Source organism: Cupressus sempervirens, chromosome 7 (genome assembly GCF_028749045.1).
Source record: "Cupressus sempervirens isolate cs-2001-9-10 chromosome 7, ASM2874904v1, whole genome shotgun sequence".
Lineage (NCBI taxonomy): Eukaryota > Viridiplantae > Streptophyta > Pinopsida > Cupressales > Cupressaceae > Cupressus > Cupressus sempervirens.
In genome coordinates this window covers 346,658,963-346,679,902 of record NC_143124.1, presented here as the reverse complement: position 1 = coordinate 346,679,902, position 20,940 = coordinate 346,658,963, and the positions used below count along the sequence as shown (strand labels likewise).

Genomic DNA, 20,940 nt, shown 5'->3' with positions numbered 1-20,940 from the left:
CATACGTAGTGCTTTAGCCAGTACACGGAAGTGCATACCATGATTTCTTTGTCTGTCAATAACTGCGTGCATTGCACGGTGAATGTGAAGAAGTAGGCCGTTATCTCGGCAATAATGAGCCAACGAAGTATTTGCCGTAAAACCTCCAGTCAGATAGTCATGCATGACTATAGGAACTCCCAATTCTCTGGCGAATACTACTCTTTTCATCATTTCTTCACATGTACCTGCAGTCGCATTCAGGTAATGTCCCTTAATCTTACCCGTCTCAGCCTGAGCTTTATAAATTGCTTCTGCACAAAAGCAGAAACGATCTCTCCAACGCATAAATGGCTGGGAATTAACGTTTTCATCATCCTTGGTAAAATCAAGTCCACCACGGAGACATTCATAAACCGCTCTACCATAATTCTTGGCAGATAGACCCAATTTTGGTTTGATAGTACATCCCAATAAAGGACGACCATATTTGTTTAATTTATCTCTTTCTACTTGAATACCATGTGGTGGGCCTTGAAAAGTTTTTGAATAAGCAGGAGGAATTCGTAAATCTTCCAGACGTAGAGCCCGTAAAGCTTTGAATCCAAATACATTACCTACAATAGAAGTAAACAGGTTAGTCACAGAGCCTTCTTCAAAAAGGTCTAAAGGGTAAGCTACATAGGCAATAAATTGAGTTTCTTCTCCAGGAACGGGTTCAATATCATAGCATCGCCCCTTGTAGCGATCAAGACTGGTAAGACCATCGGTCCAAACAGTGGTCCACGTACCAGTGGAAGATTCGGTAGCTACCGCTGCTCCCGCTTCTTCGGGGGGCACTCCAGGTTGAGGAGTGACTCAGAATGCTGCCAAGATATCAGTATCTTTGGTCTGATATTCTGGAGTATAATAAGTTAATCTGTAATCTTTAACACCCGCTTTGAATCCGACACTTGCTTTAGTCTCTGTTTTTGGTGACATAAATAAGTCCCTCCCTATGATTTATTGGTTAATAGCTCTTACAAGAACAAGGTCTACTCGACCTGGGTGTCGAACGTAAAGAATCCCTTTTGTATTGTATTACAAAAAAATCAATTAGACGGAAGGCCCAGATTAAAAATAAAAAAGGCTTATATTTCTCTCATTTCAGTAAGAACAAATAAGATCATTATCAATATGATTCAAATTAGCTTGCTTAAATACCCTTCTTTTAATATGGCAAGTTCTCCATTTTTGTTTCATAACAAATTAGGTCACACTAATTCTTTTTTTTCGAATGATCAAAGTAAATTACTTAGTAAGGGAACTATTCGTTCAGTACCTAATGAGAATAAAAAAGATCAATCTTTTATTATTCTGTCTACTTCTGATTTTTTGCAAATCGTTTTGTTTAATGATTCTTTAAAAAGCTTAAATATAGTAAAAAAGTCGGATGCAAATAAAAAAATGGCATTGTCAGGTTTCCTGGGTTATTTACATAGTATTTCTAATCGTTTTCCATACTGTCGTTTGATGACTTATAAAAAAGTATTACTAAATGAACGTTCAATTTCTAACAATGACTCGAATACTTTTCAAGTAGCTAAATGCTATTTTATGGACGAAAAGAGGGAAATTTATAAATTTGATTCATGCAGAAATATTCTTTTCAATTTTCATTTGTACTTTTCCCTATCCAATTTTTTTGAAAAAACATTTCCAGTAGTCAGCCTTGGACAATTTTTTTGCAAAAGTATATGGATATTCGAAGATAAACAACTCCAAGAATCTGGTCAAATTGTAGTTGTTCGTGAGGGATCTTTTATCATTAGATTAGCTAAACCCTATTTGGGTACTCGAAGAGCAACTCATAATAGTTATTATGGGAAAATTCTTTACGAAGGAGATACATTAATCACCATGTCATACGACAGATTAAAATCCGATGATATAATTCAAGGTCTTCCTAAAGTTGAACAATTATCAGAAGCCCGCTCGAATACTTTAATATCAAAAAATCGAAAAAAAAAATTTAAAGAATTGAATAGACACCTGGCAAGATTTTTTGGAAACTTTTGGGGGTCATTCACCAATGTTAGAATAACTATGGAGGATAGTCAGAATCAGTTGGTCAATGAAATTCAAAAGATTTATCGATCCCAGGGGGTACAAATTTCTGATAAGCATCTCGAAATTATTGTGCGCCAAATTACATCGAAAGTTTTAGTTGTAGATGTCGAAAAGTTCGAAAATAAAAATTTGGAAAATGGACTAAATAGTCTTTTTTTACCCGGAGAACTCATTAGATTATCACAAGCACAAAGAATGGATCGTGCTCTCGAAAAAAGAATAAACTATCGAACCATTTTATTGGGAATGACAAACGCATCTCTGAATACTCAAAGTTTTCTATCAGAAGCGAGTTTTCAGGAAACTGCTCGGGTCTTAGCGAAATCTGCTCTTCAAGGTCACATTGATTGGTTGAAGGGCTTGAAGGAAAATGTTATTCTCGGGAGAATGATACCTGTTGGTACTGGATTCAACCGTTTGAAAAAACGGAGTAAAATAGATCCGAGAATGAGTAAGAAAAATATATTTCCAATAAAAGTGAAAGATTTTTTCTTTAAAGTTTTATTGCAAAAAAAAAAAGTTCTAAAAAAATTAGTCAAAATAAAGAAAAAATCAAAACGAGTAGGAGTAGTAAAAAAGAAATTTATAAAGAAAGAAATCTAACAATTTGCTTTATTGTATAAAAAAAAAAAAAAAAAAATCAAATGAATATTTGTACCAAGTAGGCTACGGCAAGCAATTTAACCCATTCCATTGGAATGTAGGTATTCCAGTTCATATTAAAAAGCAAAAAAAGAAAATGATGAAAAAAAATTGGAACATCAATTTGAAAGAAATGGTAAGAGTAGGAGTTCATTTTGGTCATGAGACAAAAAAATGTAATCCTAAGATGGCACCTTACATTTTTAAAGAACGTCAAAATAGTCATATTATAAATTTGACTTATACCGCTCGTTTTTTATCAGAAGCCTGTGATTTTGTGTTTGATGGAGCAAAAAGAGGAAAACAATTTATGATAGTTGGTACAAAACATCAAACAGCTAATGCAGCTAAATTAGCTGCTTTAGCAGCTCGATGTCATTATGTAAATAAAAAATGGCTCGCGGGTATGTTAACTAATTGGTTTACTACAGAAGCAAGACTTGAAAAATTCAAAAATTTAATGAAAAAAAAAAATACGGGAGGATTTGATCAATTTACGAAGAAAGAAGCAGCAATACTCAGGAGAGAATTGAACAAATTACAGGAAGATCTGGGAGGTATTAGATACATGAAAAAATTACCTGATATTGTAATAATTCTCGATCAAAAAGGAGAATATACTGCTATTCGGGAATGTAGAACTTTGGGTATTCCCACAATTTGCTTAGTTGATACAGATTGTGACCCGGATCTCGTGGATATCCCAATCCCAGCCAATGATGATGGTAGAGGACCAATCCGACTGATCCTAAATAAATTAATTTTAGCAATTCGCACGGGTAAAGCATTGTAATTCTATAAAAAGTGAATAAACAAAAAAAAGAGAAGCTAAAACTAAGTTGGCTACTATTCCCAAATCTTATAGAATAGATTAAGATATATTATGTCTAGAAATACAGATATATTTGTCTAGAAATACAGAAATCTTCTTAATCAATGAAATAATCATTTCATTATTTTATTTCGTAACCTAACTGATGATAGTGAAATAATTGAGGAATCAGTCATTGAACCAAAATCATTTTTTTTTTGAAATTCATCTTTATATAGAAAGGGTAATATGAATATTGTACAATTTCCTATTAACACGTTGAATTTTTTCTATGAGATATCCGGTGTGGAAGTAGGTCAGCATTTTTATTGGCAAATAGGGGGGTTCCAAGTTCATGCACAGGTACTTATAACTTCCTGGATTGTAATTGCTGTATTATTAAGTTCAGCTACTCTAGCTGTTCAAGACCCACAAATTGTTCCAAACGGAGCTCAAAATTTTGTGGAATATGTTCTCGAATTTGTTCGGGACTTGGCTAGAACTCAGATTGGCGAAGAAGAATATGGTCCTTGGGTTTCTTTTATAGGAACCATGTTTTTATTTATCTTTGTTTCTAATTGGGCAGGTGCTCTTTTCCCCTGGGGAATTTTTCAATTACCTCATGGGGAATTAGCCGCGCCTACAAATGATATTAATACTACAGTAGCTCTAGCTTTGCTCACATCAGTAGCTTATTTTTATGCAGGTCTTACAAAGAGGGGTTTAGGCTATTTTGGTAAATATATTCAACCAACCCCAATACTTTTACCGATTAACATATTAGAAGATTTTACGAAACCTCTATCACTTAGTTTTCGGCTTTTTGGAAATATATTAGCTGACGAATTGGTAGTTGCCGTTCTTGTTTCCTTAGTACCTTTAGTGGTACCTATACCTATAATGTTCCTAGGATTATTTACAAGTGGCATTCAAGCTCTAATCTTTGCAACTCTAGCCGCAGCTTATATAGGAGAATCCATGGAGGGTCATCATTAATTGAATTAATTGGACTTAGTCTTTTAATTCAGATTCATAATAATTTGCTCATTTATATTTATAAAACGTTAAATGTTCTTTCCATTTTGATTCCCCCTTAATTATAGTCATAAATGAAAATAGTCATAAATGAAAATACTGAATCTCTAAGATCTTAGTAGAAAGATTAAGGATCACCTCACCCGTCGATAAAATCGATAGATAGAATAGATCATATTTGTAGATTCATATCTAAATTAATAATATTAATAGGTTTACTAATGGGAATTAGTTTAGTAAACTATGTGTGTATCCCGGTTTCGAGCAATGACTCGAAGGGATACGTTTTATGTACATAGTTTGTCTATATATTCTATCTCTAATTCTTTAGAGATAGAATATTTAATCTAAAAAAGGATATAATATAAGGGTAGAGGATTTACCTATTTTGTATTATCAAATAATTTTTTAATACCATTTCGTCGAATCAAAATTGAGTTGTTTTCAAAGAAAAGAAATTGTTCTCTAGTTGAACGTGAACAATCAAATCAATAGAGAAAACTATCATATTATCCACCATTATTTAATCTAAGAGGAGATTACCATGAATCCTTTGATTTCTGCTGCTTCCGTTATTGCTGCTGGATTATCCGTAGGCCTTGCTTCTATTGGACCTGGCATTGGTCAAGGCACTGCTGCGGGACAAGCTGTTGAAGGTATTGCGAGACAACCGGAGGCGGAGGGTAAAATACGAGGTACCTTACTGCTAAGTTTAGCTTTTATGGAAGCTTTAACTATTTATGGATTAGTTGTAGCTCTAGCACTTTTATTTGCTAATCCATTTGTTTAATCTCGGAGACTAAAATCCGTATCCTTCGGGATTTTAAGGACCCCCCTTTATCAATTTTCTTGTTCAGCCAATAGGGGAGGGGCTGATCCAAAATAATGGACTTATACGTCACTTGTTTTGGTCAGAAAGACTTGCGACACTCGGAGAAGTAGATAGATTGAGCAAAGTTTTTTTTATTATATCCTTATTTATCGTTATGCAGGACCTGGGACTTACTAAGTACTCGAAATCTGTTTATCCAGAATGAATCGAGTCGGAGAAAAAACTTTGTAAAAGTATCCTTATCTATGAGGGGAGAGCGTATGAAAAATGTAACTGATTCTTTCATTTCCCTAATTTTTTTATCCTCCGCTGAGGGTTTCATGTTAAATACCAATATTTTAGAAACAAATATACTAAATCTCAGTGTGGTGCTTGGTGTACTGACCTATTTTGGAAAGGGAGTGTGTGCGAGTTGTATATTTGAATAATCTAGCTGGATCCAACCAACTGCATTTTGTAGATAGAAAAGTGCATGATCTCAACGAATTACTTCTAAAAGGGCAAAAAATCAATATGGAAGAACTATAGCATTTCGTAATTGATTGGGAAATTTTTGACCAATCCCAACCAATATGAGAAAATCTTTAGAATGGTTAAAGCTAAACTGCTTGAAGTCCAAGCAAAACTGGTACTCTTTCAACCACTGTGCTAATATGAGATGGGTTCAAAGGCATAGTTGGAGGTTAATTCGATATATAACATTCATATCAATGGAATTATTCAATCTATCTACTGAAAAATAGTCCTAATCTCCCATCCAATACAATTTTTGGGGTTTAAATGCGGAACCGACGACCTACACAAAAGCGAATTTATTCAAGAAAAAAAATACGAAAAGAAAAAACAACAACTCAGTTGATAACAAAAAACCCCTTTTGGCAAAAGAGCCCTTCGTAGATTTCGGTCTTTGATAGATTGATTTTTTTTAAATTTACATAATATGAACGAAAAGGGTAGGCTTGGTAAAAAAAGCCGAGCGGGAAAGCCGAATGAATCGAAAGATAGCTGCTGTGTTGCATACACATCAAAAGGAAAAAAAATTACCATATATTTCAGTTCTTACATCTCCGACAACTGGCGGGGTCACTGTTAGCTTTGGTATGTTAGCTAATGTCACGATTGTCGAACCAAATGCATACATTGCATTTGCGGGTAAAAGAGTTATTGAACAGACATTAAACCAGATAGTAGATGATGAAGATCAAATATCTGATTCTTTATTTGATTTTGGAATGTTTGATAGCATGGTTCCACGAGCTCTTTTAAAAAATGTTCTGAGCGAAATAATTGAATTATACATGTTGAGTGATTGAAAGGTCAGAATACTTTTTGAATTTGAAACTTAAATAGGAATTAAATTAATAAATGGTCTAGTTATGAATTTTTCATATTCTATTGACATATTGCCATATTCTATTGACATAGAATAGAATTCTAAATTAGAATAATATTGTAAAATTCTATATGAGCATAATTATGTTGACATAAAATAGAATTCTAATTAGAATAATATTTTAATGATACAGAATTTCTTAATGATTATACATCTATCATACAGATGATAGATAATTCGTAAATCGACTTCGTCCACGAAGAAGGGAGCTATAAGGATCGAAAAAAAAAAAAAAGGTTATGAGCGCTCTATCGGCAGATTGCTTTTTTATATATCTTACGTATAAGATAAGATGACCAGAGCCTGCTTCTTTTTATTTCTTTTTTTTTTTTAATTGACTTGACAAAAGTAAATATAAAACAATTGCTTATTCTATTGCATTTTCTAATAATCTATTTATTAATAATTAGGCAGAAGGAGGTAATGAAAAATGGGTAGATTCATGGTTTTTATAATAGTTTATCTTGTCGTCAGAAAAATTTTCCCTTAAATGAGTAATGAATTGAATTTCAGGTTGCGATGAGTTGAATTAGAATATAACGAGATGAATTAGAATATAACGAGAGCTCCTGTTTTAGCCAGATCAGATAGAATAGAAAAATGTTCCCTTGGGTGAGTGAGTAATGAATTGAATTTTAGGAAGGCTAATATTTTAGCCTTCCTTCCTTGAGGTCCAGATCAAGTATATTTCTAAAAAGAAAAACAAACATGTAAATCGAACAATATTTATTCATATTAAAATATTTATTCATATTAATAATGACCTGGAGATCATTGAAATATAACCTTTCCTCTCTGATAGAGGATATTAATGACTTAACTTAATAAGAATAGAGGTAGAATTCTACTATCTGCTTAAAGACTATAAACTGTCCCAGTTAAAGTTATATCAAGATGATATAAGGTACAGAAATAACTCATTTAAATTAAAACCACTAAGCCTTGTTATACAAAAGCTAATAACAAACATTCTTTACTTACAGCTAGTAAGGAATCAATTAGAGGAATTGGATTCTACAATGACGGATGATTTTATTTATAAGGAAGAAGACGAAGAATCATTTGAGAGAAAAATAAATATATATGTTACCATTTTGAATAATGTTTATCGATTTTGTTTTTTATTTCTTCTCAATAGAAGTCGGTTCGGTTACAATATCTTAAAAACATAATTTTCTATGCAACTAGAGTATCATATATAAGTATAGTTTAATTCTATTTATTGAACTATAATAAAGGTGGATATAGGCTATCATATATAAGTATAGTTTAATTCTATTTATTGAACTATAATAAAGGTGGATATAGGCATTTGTATTTTTATTTGTAAATGATAGCAAAGGAGAAATATTTATGTATGAAGTTCAATGTCTAGATTTCGTACTTATAGAAGAAAGGAGAGAATCTAGTAATCTTGGCTTGCTATTTTTGCTTATTTTATAACTTATAAAAAAAACTTAATAAGTAAAGATAAAATCTTACCCTTCTTTGTGTTCAAAGAAAGGTAAGATCTTATCTTTATTTTTTAAGTTTTCACTTTTCTATCTCTTTTTTATCTCTTTTCAGAGTTTTGCTTCAATTTTTATAGTATTCCTTACATTGTCTATCTCTTATCATAATATAAGGCAGTTTTTTCGCTACAAGGAGGAACCTAAGCCGGAGTAAGAATCGTAAAAAAAAAAACCTATTAAAACAATAACGAGAATACCAGCTAAAATACCTATCAACCAAAGAGGGATCCTTCCGCCCATTTTTATTATTTCCTTTCACATTTTAAAAAAGTATTCATGAGGCATAAATAATAATACATAGAAATATTAGATCTCACCAAATTCAATTGGGTAAGAAAAAAGATTATTACTGTTCCTAATTGAAAAAGTAATTAGAGAATAGAACAGCAAGTACAAAAATAAGTAACAACCCCCAATAGAGGCTAGTACGATTCAATTCAACATTTTGTTCATTTGGGTTTGATTGTGTCATAAATAGCTCCGTGATTTAGTTTATAATAAAGTTTATCGTTGTATGAACTGCATTGCTGATATTGATCCCAAGAAAAAAACCGTAGGTACAGCTAGCCCGTGAACGGCCAACCATCTAACTGTAAAAATTGGATAGCTTCTATCTATAGTCATTAATACCTCCTAAAAAGATCGAGATCTAGTAAATTCATCGAGTTGCTCTAATGAATCGAAACGGCCAGTTACTAATGGAACCTCTTGCCGGCTTTCTGTGAAATACTCATTTGGCTGAGGACTCCCGAATACATCATAAGCTAAACCCGTACTGACAAATAACCAACCTGCAATGAATAGAGAAGGTATAGTAATGCTATGGATAACCCAGTATCGAATACTAGTAATAATGTCAGCAAAAGCGCGTTCTCCCGTATTCCCAGACATGCTAAGCTCCCTATATTATTCTAAAATCAAGGGTAAATTGATCCCATGAAAGAAAGAGATCAGGAAATGGAAAACTACTGATATTTTCTACAATCCTTGCTTGATTGTCAATATGATACCAAGGGTATATTTGAAGTATATTAAGTATAGCTAGCCTGCTTCTAACATAGCAATATAATTTTACTTAATATAGAAAAGGAGTAGGATCATTAATTAAATTACTACACAATTGGTATTTATTTTATAGGTGGGGATTTCATTTTTACTTTTTTATAACAGAATATCTTTTTATTGTATATTCCTTCTATGTTTGTTGATAACATCATTATCAGATATTCAATACTAACTTTGTATCTATTTATTGAAACTATTTTTTCTACTCCTAAAGAATAAATTGAGGTAATTGCCTGACAAAAATACGTATCAATCATTGTTTTTTTTTTATTGATTTCTTCCATGCTTACTATAATTAGTTATTTTGGTTTTTTATTAGTTTTGCTTATTTTCACCTCAGTCTTATTCATTGGGTTAAACAGTATAGAACTTATTTGAAATAGAAAATAACCTCAATAGGAATTGAGATTCCAAGTCAATTTGAGGTACTATGTAGATTAGCTATTAACCCTTACCTATTCTTTTTCATAATAAAAAAAATATGATTGAAGTTTTGTTATCCGGAATTGTGTTAGGTCTAATTCCTATAACTTTGGCTGGATTATTTGTAACTGCATATTTACAGTACCGACGCGGCGATAAATTGGATATTTGATTTAGAACCATATTATGAACGGGTCTCCTACTGATTCTGAGGGATCAGATTCCATTAGCTTTTTCAGTCTAAGTGACAAGAAGATCGATCAGAAAAAAGAAAAAAAAAAACAGGATCACGCTCTGTAGGATTTGAACCTACGACATCAGGTTTTGGAGACCTGCGTTCTACCGAACTGAACTAAGAGCGCTTTTTCTTCTTTTTTTTTTTTCTTGAAAGAAAAGATTATTTCGATGTTTCATTGAATTAAATAACTATCACTCGAATTTTTACTTTTTTTATGGAAGATTTAGCATAAAAAAAGGGTAGGGATGACAGGATTTGAACCTGCGACATTTTGTACCCAAAACAAACGCGCTACCAAGCTGCGCTACATCCCTTTTAATCGTGAGTATTTTTTATTCAATATTTTATATTAAAAATATTGAATTTTGTTTTCCACATTTATCTACCTTCGCACGTGAATAGACTGTATATACGGAAGATATAATGTAAAAGATGTCTATTTATTGACAGTACTTGATTACTTACTATTACATAGTTATTACTATCATTCATATCATATTGTAAAAAAAAAAAATAATTTGTACCAAATACAAATATCTGTTTGCAGATAGTCGTAAACTACGGGTGTAGTTGACCATATGATATATCTATCATTCTTGAGAAGGAGAACTTACGAACAATGCAAGATATAAAAACATATCTTTCCACAGCGCCTGTGTCAGCTACTTTATGCTTGGTATTTTTATCCAGTTTATTAATTGAGATAAATCGTTTTTTCCCAGATGCTCTGACTTTTCCCTTTTTTTGACTTTCATTTTTTTTGCTTTCCTGCGAACCCAAAATAAAAAAATGATGTTAGATTCATTTCCTTTTCTTATTGGATAAAGAAAATTTTAGAAGGTGAGGGTGAAGTTAGGATTAAGATAAAAGTAAAAATATAGATCCAAAAGTTCCTCAAATAGTAAACTACTTGAAAATCTTAATTAAAGATTTTATTACGAGAATGAATTAAGTAATAAAATCTTTAATCATTTTTAAGACAACTTCTATCCCTTTCTCTTTCTTCTCTTTTTTTTTTCCAAATTGAAAAGAAGTACATATAATACCAAAAGTAAGTTATATGGCCAAGGGTGGAAATGTAAGAATAACGATTACTTTAGAATGTACTAGTTGTACCCAAGACAGTGTTGAAAAAAAATCAACGGGTATTTCCAGATATACGACTCGAAAAAATCGCCGCAATACTCCTAATCGATTGGAATTAAAAAAATTTTGTCCTTCTTGTTACAAGCATACCATTCATGGAGAAATCAAAAAATAGATTGAATCTAACATTTCTGCCCAGAAATAGAAATATATATTGAAGATATTGATTTCTTTATCTTTGTATATATATTATAAAACCTTGCCCAGTGTATCTCGCAGCCTATATTGCTTGTTCACTATAATTCATAAACCCAGTTACCATGGAGAACATGTGTAAAATCTCCTCGAATAATCATAGAAATTTCTTTCTCTTCATAGATTTGATCTATCAAATTTGGATATATTGCAAAATTGATAAGACCCTCTTCACGAAGAAAAGAGAGTTAGTTATAATAAAATAAGTTGGAAAGAGGCTGTTAGTAAAAAATTACCCAAAGCAATAGGTAAAAGAAATTTCCACCCAAGATCCAATAATTGGTCCATTCTTATCCTAGGCAAGGTCCATCTTGCCGTGATAGAAATAAATAAGAACAGATAGGCTTTAGCTAATATAATTAGGATCCCAATTGTTATATTAACGACCCCGCTAATTCCAGAAATAGAATCCCATTCAAAATGTTCCAGAATGGGTATGAATGGAATTGATAAGTTCCACCCGCCCAAGTAAAGAACTGTTACAAAGAATGAAGAAGCTAATAGATTTAGATAAGAAGCAACGTAAAATAAACCAAATTTGATACCCGAATATTCAGTTTGATAACCCGCTACCAATTCTTCTTCCGCTTCTGGTAAATCAAAGGGCAATCTTTCACATTCTGCCAGAGATGAGATGAAAAAAGCTAAAAACCCTATAGGTTGACGCCACAAATTCCATCCTAAAAAACCATATCTGCACTGTGCTTCAACTATATCAATTATAATTGATATAGTTGAAGCACAGTGCAGATATGGTTTTTTAGGATGGAATTTGTGGCGTCAACCTATAGGGTTTTTAGCTTTTTTCATCTCATCTCTGGCAGAATGTGAAAGATTGCCCTTTGATTTACCAGAAGCGGAAGAAGAATTGGTAGCGGTTTATCAAACTGAATATTCGGGTATCAAATTTGGTTTATTTTACGTTGCTTCTTATCTAAATCTATTAGCTTCTTCATTCTTTGTAACAGTTCTTTACTTGGGCGGGTGGAACTTATCAATTCCATTCATACCCATTCTGGAACATTTTGAATGGGATTCTATTTCTGGAATTAGCGGGGTCGTTAATATAACAATTGGGATCCTAATTATATTAGCTAAAGCCTATCTGTTCTTATTTATTTCTATCACGGCAAGATGGACCTTGCCTAGGATAAGAATGGACCAATTATTGGATCTTGGGTGGAAATTTCTTTTACCTATTGCTTTGGGTAATTTTTTACTAACAGCCTCTTTCCAACTTATTTTATTATAACTAACTCTCTTTTCTTCGTGAAGAGGGTCTTATCAATTTTGCAATATATCCAAATTTGATAGATCAAATCTATGAAGAGAAAGAAATTTCTATGATTATTCGAGGAGATTTTACACATGTTCTCCATGGTAACTGGGTTTATGAATTATAGTGAACAAGCAATACAGGCTGCGAGATACACTGGGCAAGGTTTTATGGTTACCTTATATCACATGAATCGTTTACCTATTAACCTTTGAGACAAAGGTCTAATTTCATAGCATAATCTGTCTCTAATGCGAGAAAGTTACATAGTATGTATTTTTTCTTATAAAGGGGTATTTTCATGGGTTTGCCTTGGTATCGTGTCCATACCGTCGTGTTGAATGATCCTGGCCGGTTAATCGCTGTGCATATAATGCATACAGCTCTAGTTTCTGGATGGGTCGGTTCTATGGCTCTTTACGAATTAGCAGTTTTCGATCCATCCGATCCTATTCTTGATCCAATGTGGAGACAAGGTATGTTCGTTATACCTTTTATGACTCGTTTAGGAATAAAGGATTCATGGGGTGGATGGAGTATAACTGGAGAAACTATATCTAATCCAGGTATTTGGAGTTATGAAGGTGTGGCCGGGGCACATATTGTGTTTTCTGGCTTGTGCTTTTTAGCAGCTATCTGGCATTGGGTATATTGGGATCTAGACGTATTTTGTGATTCCCGTACAGGAAAACCTTCTTTAGATTTGCCTAAGATTTTTGGAATTCATTTATTCCTCTCAGGAGCAGCTTGTTTCGGATTCGGAGCATTTCATGTAACGGGTTTGTATGGCCCTGGAATATGGGTGTCTGATCCTTATGGACTAACTGGGAAAATACAACCTGTAAATCCGGCATGGGGAGCTGAAGGTTTTGATCCTTTTGTTCCGGGAGGAATAGCTTCTCATCATATTGCAGCAGGTATATTGGGTATATTAGCAGGTCTATTCCATCTCAGTGTTCGTCCTCCCCAACGTTTATACAAAGGATTACGTATGGGAAATATTGAAACTGTCCTCTCCAGTAGTATTGCTGCTGTGTTTTTTGCAGCTTTCATTGTGGCCGGAACAATGTGGTATGGTTCCGCAACCACTCCGATCGAATTATTTGGTCCTACTCGTTACCAGTGGGATCAGGGATACTTCCAACAAGAAATAGATCGACGGGTTCGTGCCGGTCTGGCTGAAAATCTAAGTCTATCGGAAGCTTGGTCAAAAATTCCTGAAAAACTTGCTTTTTATGATTACATTGGGAATAATCCAGCTAAAGGGGGGTTATTCAGGGCGGGTGCAATGGACAATGGAGATGGAATTGCTGTTGGTTGGTTAGGACACCCTATTTTCAAAGATAAAAAGGGACATGAGCTTTTTGTACGTCGTATGCCTACCTTTTTCGAAACATTTCCAGTCGTTCTAGTAGATGAAGACCAAAACGAAGAAGAAGACCAAAATGAAGAAGAAGACCAAAATGAAGAAGAAGACCAAAACCCAGAAGAAGAAGACCAAAACGAAGAAGAAGACCAAAACGAAGAAGAAGACCAAAACGAAGAAGAAGACCAAAACGAAGAAGAAGACCAAAACGAAGAAGAATACCAAAACCCAGAAGAAGACCAAAACCAAGAAGAAGACCAAAACCCAGAAGAACACCAAAACCCAGAAGAAGAAAAACCAAACCCAGAAGAAGAAAAACCAAACCCAGAAGAAAACCCAAACCCAGAAGAAAAAAAACCAAACCCAGAAGAAGAAGAAAAAAAACAAAAAAAAAAAAAAAAAACCAAAAAAACTCCAACAAGAGGAATGGGTGGAAATATATTACAGACTCTTTTTTGGAAGATACCTTTTTTTAGCTAGAGCGCTAGAAAAACAACCTGCTGACCAAATAATTAAATGCATGATTTATTTAAATCAAGAAAGTAAAACAAAAGACTACATGCTTTTTATTTCTTTTCGAGGTTCATCTAGATTAATGGGGAATACAATATCGAAATATAAAATTGACTATAGAAATATAGGATAGCAAACATTCAATGCGATTAGAAGAAAATAAAGGAATATTGACAATTCCCCAATTTGGTAAAATACAACTTGAAGGATTTTTTCGTTTTATCAATCAAGGCTTAATAGAAGAAATCAATAACTTTTCAAAAATTGAAAGCTCAAATAAAAAGATAAAAATGATCTGAATGTTATGTTAATAACGTTAAAATCATAGTCTCATGAATGAATAAAAAAAAAGTTCTATTCCATTTTCTATTCTATTAATTATAAATAACTAATATAGCATAAATAACTAATATAGCCTAACGGCGGGAGGAAAAGAGACTATGCTTAATTACATCATACCGTGGGTTGAAAGATCCACTCCGGTTCTATTATTTGGAGTTTATTATGGTTTTTTAGCAACATTGCCAATTGGCCCGGCCCAGATGTATTTTATTCAATCTTTGTTAATTCAAAACAAAGTCATCGACAATAGAAAAATTGTTCCTGCAGGGAATTTGATTCTTAGTGGTTCTTTTGTGGCACAACTGGTGGTCTTCTCATCCATATACGTAGCGCCTATTTATGCGAGTATTTGGAAACCCCATTTGATGGCAACCATGCTTTACCCCATTTTATTTTTTGTTATTTTTCAAAGAGCTTTGTTTCGGAAACACCCTTGGCTTCAAAATCCGGCAGTAGAATTCTTTATTGGAGTCGCTTTACAACTGCTAAACCCCGCCCTTTTCGGTAAATCTATCTATACCCGATTAATCAATCTGATGCTATTCAGATATAGCGGAAACTTTTTATTTCTGCTGAGTACCGCAGCCGGATGGTTGAGCGGACAAATTCTTTTTGTAAAAATGACGAAAATTTTTTGTTCACGAGTGGAAAATGATGTTCCCTTAAAAAGGGATAGAAGGGGAGAATTTTTCGCCTTCAGTTTTCAAATTATTTTCTTTGGCTATGCCATGGTGGCATGCTGCGGCAGGAATCCTTCTCTCATTGCTACTAAATGGACGGATTCAAGGACGTTCATTCACGGTCCTCGAGAAGAACTTGAAGAACTATCATTAGACTTATCTGGTAAGAAAGGCTCTTTTAAGACATCTAAAAAGAAAAAAAAACATAAGAAACACAAGCCTAAGACACCGCCTAAGACCCCTATTAATATTCAAAAAAATGAGGAGAATGTTAAGAAGCCGTCCATTCCTTTGCCTTCTTCTTTTAGACCGCTAGTGAAATTTTTATCTGATGAATTGAAATTGCACGCTGACAAAAAAAAAATATTACCTTTTATAATAAAAAGGTGGCCATTAATAGTGTTGGATTCTAATCGGTTTAACGACCCCCTTCGATACGTGAGTATAGGAGATTATATTCTGCGTGGCCCTGTGAGGAGCCAAGTTGCTGAATATTTCTTTGATGTTTGTCTCAGTGATGGCCATCAAAAAATTTCTTTCACAGCTCCGCCAAGTATCTCTTTTTTTGCCAAAATGGCAAACTTGGGTGATCAAAGTCTTGATTCAAATCAGGATCACCTTTGACAGATTGTTTCCCAAGATGTTTTATTTTCATGAGATCTTCTTGACTATAATTCAAAAGGTCTGATACTGTATTTATATTTGCCCTTTTGAGACAATTATATATCCTAGTAGGTAAGTTTAATTGGTCAATATACATTTGATTGAAATCTATTCCCTTCGTATCAGTCGATGTATGCGAAATAGCTAATTTATCCCTGTTCTCTTCCTTTGCATTCTCTTCCTTTGCATTCTCTTCCTTTGCATTCTCTTCCTTTGCATTTGCATTTATAAAGGGAAGGAAAAAGTCAATTAAATTACGAGAAGCTTCATAAAGTGCTTCTTTAGGATCTAATGCTCCATTCGTCCATATTTCAAGAAATAGAATTTCTTGTGTCTCATTTTCGTCCCAATAGGAGTAAATACTGTAATTTACATTTTGAACAGGGGCAAAGGCAGCATCTATATCAAAAAATTCATCCAATTCATTCTTAATTTCTAAATTATAAGGATCTTTAATAGTATATCCGCGGTCTTTTTCAATTTGTAATGATATATGTAAGATAACTGGTTCGTTTATGCTAGCTATATGTTGTGTAGTGTCAATTATTCTCACAGAAAGTGGTAGTATGATATCTCCAGCGGTTACTTCTTTTGGTCCGATAACATAGATAGATCCTTCTCGAATTCCGTACGCATCACTTTGGAGTACAATTTCTTTTAGATTCAGCAAAATTTCATGTATTGATTCCACAATACCTGTTATCGTGGAATATTCGTTTGATATATTGTGAAATTTAGCACGTGTGATACATGTTCCTTCTATTTCTCCGAGTAAAACTCTTCTTATTGCACTGCCTATCGTATTAGCTTGACCTTTGCGAAGCGGAGATAAAGTGAAACGACCATAATTAAAACGGTCACTCTCTACTACGAATTCGATGCACTTCAATTCTGGTATCTTGATTGAGACTGATTTTTTATTGTTACTCATATTGTTTAATAAATTAATAAATTATTTGATATTAAAAAAAAAAATTAATTGAATCATTTCTTTCTCTTGAAATGTATTCAATTTTTACAAATTCTAATTTGTAAAAATTGAATCATTTCTTTCTCTTAAAATGTATTCAATTTTTACAAATTCTAATTTACTTTAATAAATTATTGAATCATTTCTTTCTCTTGAAATATATTCAATTTTTACACTAATTACTTTAATTTTTACACTAATTACTTTAATAAATTATTGAATCATTTCTTTCTCTTGAATTGAATCATTTCTTTCTCTTAAAAGGTCAAGTAATAAAAGCTGTAATGATAATAGCATTACCATTACTTTTCTATTTTTTGAATATTCGATTAATTGAAAGAAACAAATCATCAAAATATAATTTGATGAAGCTATTTCCGGCTCCGGCTGTACAACATTTTGGAGCTAGAGCTAGAAAGGAAAATTTGTTGCTCGTTCTGCATCGTTTTATTTTTTCGCGAAAAGTCCGAAGGAGATATCAATGTTGCTTGCTCAATCCAAAAGAACATGTTTGGATTTTATCCAGTTCTAAAACAAATCTGAATCAGAAAAATGATAGAATATCAGAGAAGCAAGAAACAACAAGTTGGGAAAGCCTTTTGGAGAAGGAATCTAATGGCATCGAATGGGAGATTGATTCATCTTTTAATTCAATTCCAGAATATTGGAAATCTGAAACAAAACCTGAAAACCTTTATGAATGGCGGGAGTCATTACTTTATCTTGAGCGAAACAAAATTATTGAGGAAGTAGAAAACAGACTCGAACAACTAGAAGTTGAACTAGTTCAAGCAGAAGAAGAATTTGCTCATTCTTCAGAACCAGAAAAAGAAAAAAAGAAGCGAATAAAATGAAAAATTGAAGAAGTCGAAACATGCAGAGAAAGTCTACGAAGACTAAGGAAACTCCATAAGGAGACAAAAGATTTTAAGTATTTTGCACAACAAGAAAAAATATTACAAGAAGAATCAGATCAAGCAAGAGAATCTTTTCCCTTTTCAGAGACGGAAGTTTCTCAAACGTTGTTTGATCCTTTGTTAATAGATGAATCATGTATAAGTATTAATTATAGCAATAGCAATAAACCGAGTGAAAAATTCAAATTGTTGAAAGGGCGACAAGATGCTTTTGAATATTTCAGGGGATTAGAAAAGAATAGAATTGTTGATCTATGGAAGGTTAAAAAATTGATTCAAAATCCTTCTGTCAATTATGATATTTTACCAGATCGCGAATGGAACATAAGAAAAGACTCTATAAACCAATTCAATTGTATTCGATTTATGAAATCGAATTTATCTTCAAGATCTCCCTCATCCTGTGATCAAAATAAAGAACAATTAGCATTAAACGATGATTTCCAATTCAAAAAATTTGTTCTTAAAATAACAGACCAATTTACTCTATCAATAACTAAGCCTAATCTCTATTACCCTAATGATGAAATTGACCTAGATATCGATGATCGTGTGAACGAATTACATTTATTCAACCAGACTCTATTGAAGTCCTTCAATTCTATCAGATCTTTGACATATAACCCTTTCATATTTCTTATTTCTTTCCATATTTGATGAAAAACGTACGCTTGGGAAATTTCTTTTCCTTGGCATTTGGATTCGACGTTTTTGCTAATTGGATGATTGCTATTGAATATTTTTTTAATTGTTTCAAAACTTCTACTCAATTGCATGCAAAATTTCAAATTTGACTCGATCATATTGAACATACTTATTTTGAGATCAATAAGGAGCAATTTCACCCTAAAATGAATAACTTTCATAAAAAACGGCAATTTCTTCCTGATGAAGCGAAGACTTTTCTTTTGTAAACACGAACGCCAAATTTTGATTTGAATCCACTCTTTTTTCAATTTGGATTTTATGTTAGGAGAAGGTTGATCCATTCTCTGTTTAAAATCAGCTTTCAATTTATTATAAATATCTAGATTGAAGCGATACTCCTCATTCATTTGGTTGATTCGATCATTCATTGTGATTGTCCAATCATCTGGATCTGGAAGATCCAAATTTTGTTCCATCTGAATTGAAAATGGTTCATCTTCTACTATTTCTAAAGAAAATTGAATATTAGACGTAGGCCTAGTCCGAATAGTTTTTATTTCTTTCCTAGTATATAGGTTGATTTTTTGCTCAAGCTTTTGCTCAACCTTTTCCTTTATCGCCTTTACCATCTTTTGTATTTCTTTTCCTATCTTTTGTATTTCATTTAGAAATTCGCAGATAAGATTTATCAATTCGCGGATAGGTTCGATAATAGGTTTTGCCCGATAATTCCAAATGCATTTGCCAATAGGTTCCCAAAAAGAAGGTACGTTTGGTGGATTACCAAAAGGTGATTCAATTTCTGTACCATAGATAGTTAAGTATCCTGTTGTTTTTTTTTCAATCTCAACAGAATTAGGTTCATACCAAGGTTTTAAGCGAAAAGGATATACAATCTTGATTTGAATACCTTCTTTGATGTAATCTTTTAGGAACTTTTTCGGGACATCCAGGTCCATCAATTCATATCCATCATAATTACATTTGAGATATGATTCCTTTTCCATGATTTTCCAATCTTGCTCCCATTCGGGAACTTGAAACAGTAAAATACGACCAATATTTTTAGCTATTATCAAAGTAGGCAAATACAATCATTTCCTTAAATACGTATGAGTAAACAAGAGAGTAGCTCTGACATAGTGAACCACTTCCCCGTCGAAGGTTTGCTGTGTTCGGCGACGACGATCTTCTTTTCGTCTTTCGCGTCTTTCCAAAAATTGTTCGCAAATTCTTAAGGATCTCGGAGTTCTTCTCTTTTTTTCGTCCTTCTTAGGCACAGGTTTGTGATGTGATGACTTTTGAGTCATTGATCTTAGTCTCTCGAAAAGAATCGACTCTGGTCTCGGTATCCAATGGTTGATTGCTGAAACTTTTCGTCGTTGAAAACGGACAGCTCCTTTTACCAAATCTCGACGAAAATCTCCTTCATAAGGATAACTAAAGACGTATATATCTTTGGTTACAGGATCGTCTTCTTCTTCATCCCCCCCATTGTCCGCTTCTTCTTGTTCAAGAGTTTCTTCTTCAAGAGCTAAAGGTTTAAACAACCCTTTTTTTGTTGTTTCTAAGGCCTTTGTTGTTTCTAAGGCCTTTGTTGTTTCTAAGTCCTTTGTTGTTTCTAAGGCCTCATTCTTTGGTTCTTCCTCCTCTTCTTTCTCCTTTTCTTCCTTTTCCTCGAGCCTCTCAAAGGGCTTTATAATTATTAACTGCCGAGCTTTATTTGGGCGAACTTCGAGACAATCTTTCAAGGAGGCAACGGGGATTCGATTTCCCCTAGGGGTACTAGGTAGGCTAGGAAAGTCATTATAGTACCTAATTAGGTACTATAATCAACTTCCCATTTTTCCCTGGGTCGATGCCCGAGTGGCTAATGGGGACGGACTGTAAATTCGTTGGCAATATGCCTACGCTGGTTCAAATCCAGCTCGGCCCAATACCAACTTGATAGATTGAGATAGATATTTATCTATCAGATAAGAAAGGTAATTGGTTTTTGAATCCCCTACCCTACTGTATAGAGAAAGAATTGGAACTATAGAGAAAGAATCGGAACGAACAGTTTTGATATATAAATTTGAAAGATAAAAGTTTTACAAATACGACCCGGCACAGTTTTTTTTATGACAGTTTAGTCAATAAACTGTACCTAGTGGGATTGTAGTTCAATTGGTTAGAGTACTGCC

General features: G+C 33.3%; 1 long non-coding RNA gene and 3 other non-coding genes across 4 annotated transcripts; 2 read left to right on the top strand and 2 right to left on the bottom strand.

Moving 5' to 3' along the window:
* Nucleotides 1–7,539: 7,539 nt before the first annotated feature.
* Nucleotides 7,540–8,142, top strand: LOC149546856 (uncharacterized). Its single transcript, XR_016354383.1, has 2 exons — nucleotides 7,540–8,039; nucleotides 8,100–8,142. It is a non-coding gene; the product is annotated as an uncharacterized LOC149546856 (long non-coding RNA).
* A 1,946-nt stretch (nucleotides 8,143–10,088) lies between these two features.
* TRNAW-CCA (transfer RNA tryptophan (anticodon CCA)) lies at nucleotides 10,089–10,162 on the bottom strand. Its single transcript has one exon. It is a non-coding gene; the product is annotated as a tRNA-Trp (tRNA).
* Nucleotides 10,163–10,278: 116 nt separating this feature from the next.
* On the bottom strand, nucleotides 10,279–10,352 carry TRNAP-UGG (transfer RNA proline (anticodon UGG)). The gene has a single exon. It is a non-coding gene; the product is annotated as a tRNA-Pro (tRNA).
* A 10,254-nt stretch (nucleotides 10,353–20,606) lies between these two features.
* On the top strand, nucleotides 20,607–20,690 carry TRNAY-GUA (transfer RNA tyrosine (anticodon GUA)). Its single transcript has one exon. It is a non-coding gene; the product is annotated as a tRNA-Tyr (tRNA).
* The last annotated feature ends 250 nt before the right edge of the window (nucleotides 20,691–20,940 follow it).